The 5,000-nt window shown below is 45.0% G+C and overlaps 2 non-coding genes across 2 annotated transcripts in view; both read right to left on the bottom strand.

The window, feature by feature from the left end:
* Positions 1 to 149, bottom strand: part of LOC126977577 (5.8S ribosomal RNA) — a 157-nt gene extending 8 nt beyond the window's left edge. The window contains exon 1 of the ribosomal RNA XR_007732250.1: positions 1 to 149. This exon is cut by the window's left edge and continues 8 nt beyond it. This is a non-coding gene — a ribosomal RNA (5.8S ribosomal RNA).
* Positions 150 to 525: 376 nt separating this feature from the next.
* LOC126977651 (small subunit ribosomal RNA) lies at positions 526 to 2,430 on the bottom strand. Its single transcript, XR_007732326.1, has one exon. It is a non-coding gene; the product is annotated as a small subunit ribosomal RNA (ribosomal RNA).
* Positions 2,431 to 5,000: the final 2,570 nt, after the last annotated feature.

Here is a 5,000-nt window from a genome sequence, read left to right as displayed (position 1 = left end):
AGACAGGAGTGGTCCTGGATATTTCTCCACGGACCGCAATGTGCGTTCGAAATGTCGATGTTCAAATGTGTCCTGCAGTTCACACTATGACGCGCAGTTAACTGCGTTCTTCATCGACCCGCGAGCCAAGTGATCCACCGTTCAGGGTAATAGTTTTTTATATTTAGAAAATACGTGAACGATCTCTGTGTGTAACAAAATATTATGTGACGCACGCATTGCGCGTACGTCGTGATCTCGACTCGCTTCGCACTCGACATGAGCGCGTCGCGAGACGCACGCGCGTCGCGTACATGCGAACCGCGCCCGCCGAAGCGTCGTGCCGGAGACGTCGTGCCGGACACCCCCCACATGCGGCGGGAGATGTCAGCGCGCGCGCGGCAAACGCGACAACGTAGCACAGAGAGCACATCGCGAGCGCGAAAATAATCAGTGATTGACACGTGATTGAAGTTATCATCGTCAACAGTCGGCTGTGAGCGAAGCGTGTCGGCGACAACGCTCGCGCACGCGACCGTTACACGTTAATGATCCTTCCGCAGGTTCCCCTACGGAAACCTTGTTACGACTTTTACTTCCTCTAAATGATCAAGTTTGGTCAACTTCCCAGCAACGCCGACGGCCGCGAAGCCACCGCGTGTCGGTCCGAAGACCTCACTAAATCATTCAATCGGTAGTAGCGACGGGCGGTGTGTACAAAGGGCAGGGACGTAATCAACGCGAGCTTATGACTCGCGCTTACTAGGAATTCCTCGTTTATGGGGGATAATTGCAAACCCCAATCCCCAGCACGAAGGAGTTTCAACGGGTTGCCCGGGCCTCTAGGCCAGGGAGAACATGTTGATTCCTTCAGTGTAGCGCGCGTGCGGCCCAGGACATCTAAGGGCATCACAGACCTGTTATTGCTCAATCTCGTGCGGCTCGAAGCCGCCGGTCCCTCTAAGAAGAATTTTAATACGCCGCCAGTGAGTTGCGCGACCCTGAAGCCGCGCACACCTAAATGACGACGCCTATTTAGCAGGCTAGAGTCTCGTTCGTTACCGGAATTAACCAGACAAATCGCTCCACCAACTAAGAACGGCCATGCACCACCACCCACCGAATCAAGAAAGAGCTGTTAATCTGTCAATCCTTCCGGTGTCCGGGCCTGGTGAGATTTCCCGTGTTGAGTCAAATTAAGCCGCAGGCTCCACTCCTGGTGGTGCCCTTCCGTCAATTCCTTTAAGTTTCAGCTTTGCAACCATACTCCCCCCGGAGTCCAAAATCTTTGGTTTCCCGGAAGCTGCCCGCCGAGCCATTGTAGTAACGTCGGCGGATCGCTAGATGACATATTTACGGTTAGAACTAGGGCGGTATCTAATCGCCTTCGAACCTCTAACTTTCGTTCTTGATTGATGAAAACACCTTTGGCAAATGCTTTCGCTGATGTTCGTCTTGCGACGATCCAAGAATTTCACCTCTAACGTCGCAATACGAATGCCCCCAGTTATCCCTATTAATCATTACCTCGGAGTTCTGAAAACCAACAAAATAGAACCGAGATCATATTCTATTATTCCATGCACGAAATATTCAAGCGGCATTTTGAGCCCGCTTTGAGCACTCTAATTTGTTCAAAGTAAAATTGTCGGCCCATCTCGACACTCACTGAAGAGCACCGCGATAGGATTTTGATATTGAACCGGCGTTTTACCGCCGGCTCACCGACGATATGCTCCGCAGACGTGTCAGTATCACCGCGGATGCGATGCACCGACAGCGCGGCGCACAAATGCAACTACGAGCTTTTTAACCGCAACAATTTTAGTATACGCTATTGGAGCTGGAATTACCGCGGCTGCTGGCACCAGACTTGCCCTCCAATTGTTCCTCGTTAAAATATTTAAAGTGTACTCATTCCGATTACGAGGCCTCGTAAGAGTCCCGTATCGTTATTTTTCGTCACTACCTCCCCGTGCCGGGAGTGGGTAATTTGCGCGCCTGCTGCCTTCCTTGGATGTGGTAGCCGTTTCTCAGGCTCCCTCTCCGGAATCGAACCCTGATTCCCCGTTACCCGTGACAACCATGGTAGTCGCAGAAACTACCATCGAAAGTTGATAAGGCAGACATTTGAAAGATGCGTCGCCGGTACTGGACCATGCGATCGGCAAAAGTTATCCAGATTCATCAAAATTAACGACTTCGGACGCGAGGCCCTCCGTCGATTGGTTTTGATCTAATAAAAGCACTCATCCCATCACTGGTCAGAGCTCTGATTGCATGTATTAGCTCTAGAATTACCACAGTTATCCAAGTAACTGAGTAAGATCTAAGGAACCAAAACTGATATATTGAGCCATTCGCGGTATCGCCTTAATACGGCTTGCACTGAGACATGCATGGCTTAATCTTTGAGACAAGCATATAACTACTGGCAGGATCAACCAGGGAGCTGCTGCAAACAACGATTGTTGTCGCGCTCAGCGCGTCATGCGTCGCGATCTCCCCTTAGGGCGTCGCGACTATGACATCTTGAACATATCGTGAGATATCCGTTCGCGCACTGTATACTATATATCTCAAAGGCATACGGTGCGCGTTGAACGAATCATAAATCGGCGATGGGCCGATTGTATGTTATGAAAGTTCAGTAACGAGAGTCCCTTCGGGTAATAATAAAAATGATGACACGCAATAGAAGCGGTATCAACGTATTAATATCGGTACACGTCGTGATCACAAATCGGATCGACGCCCGGTGCTTGAGAGGAGCGTGAACGTCTCGCACGCGTGAAATGCGCGACGCGTTCCGGCTTGCGGGCCCTCACGTTAAAAATCTTAACAGAGGGAAACCGTCGAAGCCCAGTCGGCGTCTTGGTGCGCGCAAAAAATTTACACGATCGCTTTCAACGTGACGAGGATCGCCGCAGCGTATGATACTGTAGAGAGAGTGAAGAGAGGAATTATGAGAAACGAAATCACAAAAAACCTTTCAAATCACCAAATCAAATATCATCCGCATAGGGAAACTCGAAAACGCTCGATCGACACAGCGCGGTGAGTCTGTCTCATTTTTTATATTGTAAAAAAAGAACATATAAAACAACGCGCGACACAAACACAGACACAGACACACCAGCTCTCTGCCCCGAGAGTACCAACAACCGTATTGTTATTATATCATCGTCGTTATCATCGCGCGCATTCACAAACTTACTCAAATATAAATATATATTAAATAAAATATGAATGACGATGACGACGACGAGAATAATAAAACAGCAGCAGTTGTTGTGGCTGGGGGTGGTTGGTGTTGTGCGCGTTTTTGTATTTTTGTCGCGTGCGTTTTTCACTCTTTTTACAAGAAAAAACTTGAGCGGCGTTGAATTCGGCGTCGCGAACCGTTCGCTACGGACTCGACTCTCGACGCCGACTGCCGTATGTGTGGTGCACGCGAACGATATGAACGTGTAAACTCTCTGATATGTGAATAAAGTGATTTTGATTTGATTTTACTATTTATTAATAACATAATATTGAATATGCATTGCGGCTTCGAAGAAAAAATCGTTTTTTTTTTTTTTTTTTTTTTTTTTTTTTTTTTTTACTTTATTAATAACGAGTACGATAATGTTCAGTAATAAACGCGCGACACGTACATTTCATTTTCCCTCCGAAACCAAATAAAAAACCTCCAAAAAAAAATATATTTCAAATCAAATCAAAATTCTTATCATACATCAATCTTACTCACCCAAACTAAACATGTAAACGTCTAAACGCAGCACGAGACGAGCCAGCTACTTGATACTACCTAAGACAAGAACAAATTACGGCAAGCGTATGTTTATTTACGAGGGCGCACCACTTTTTAATAGTCTACCTTCATCTCTCAAAAAGATTAGGTCACTAAAAACATTTAAACGTGACCTATCAGACTATATTGTTTCAAAGTTTTTATAAAACACATGTCTGAAATTGTTTGTTATGTGACAGTGCCCTGTAAAAGTGTGTAATCTTAAATTTTGTGAAGAAGAATAAGTACTATAATGTGTAACATGTATGTACTGAACATCTAAAGAACGGCGGATAAATTATTACATCATATTTTTATGTTCTCATGTAAGTGACAATATTATGTTTTTAATGAGAAATAAATATCTTTAAACGTAATTCTTTCTTACTTACTTACTTACTTACCTATTTACTTACTTACTTAGTTGCTTACTTACTTACTTACGTACTTACTTACTTACTTACTTAATCACATTCGTTTTTCGCGATTTTCAGCAAAACGGTAGGTAAGTTTTATCATAAAAGTATCTCGGACAAAAATTGTAGATCGTAAAATTATCCATTAAAAATGTATCAATACTTAGTGTTAGATTCAAAAAGTTAGTTTCCACGCCACCTATGAGGTAGTAGTGTACTTAGCGCGTTTTTATAAGTTTTTGAATAGTTATTATCTCAGAAACGGTGGCTCGTAGGAAAAAAAGTATCGGTACATTTTTTATAGATAATTTTATCACCTACACTTTTTCTCGTAGGTATTTTTATGATAAATTAATAATTAATAATTTATTTTATTTAATTAAAAAAAAAAAAACGGACAGAACATGCAATTATTAGGGGACACGAATATTGGTCAAAAACTATAATGTTCTGGTGTACAAGGAACAAGAGAAAAGATGGAGACCGGCAGGGAGCGCCGCGCTCCTCGCGCTCGGCGGTACTCGTTATTGGAGAAAACAAGTAAGTGAGATATCCGTCCGGGGAGACCGGCAGGGAGCGCCGCGCTCCTCGCGCTAGGCGGTACTCGCTATTGAGGAATCGACCGTACCCGCTATTGGGGCCGATCGTACTCGCTTTTGGAATTTGCGCAGCGCGCCCAACACCACCGGAGCCGCCGCCGCCGCCGCCGACGGCGATGTACACTTATCACAACACTCGACTCGACATAATAACCTGAAAATGATCGTACTCGTTATCATTAGAGTAGTCGCCGTGTACAACATCAACCA

The sequence above is a fragment of the Leptidea sinapis genome, chromosome 45 (genome assembly GCF_905404315.1).
Source record: "Leptidea sinapis chromosome 45, ilLepSina1.1, whole genome shotgun sequence".
Lineage (NCBI taxonomy): Eukaryota > Metazoa > Arthropoda > Insecta > Lepidoptera > Pieridae > Leptidea > Leptidea sinapis.
This window is presented reverse-complemented; position numbering and strand designations above follow the sequence as displayed.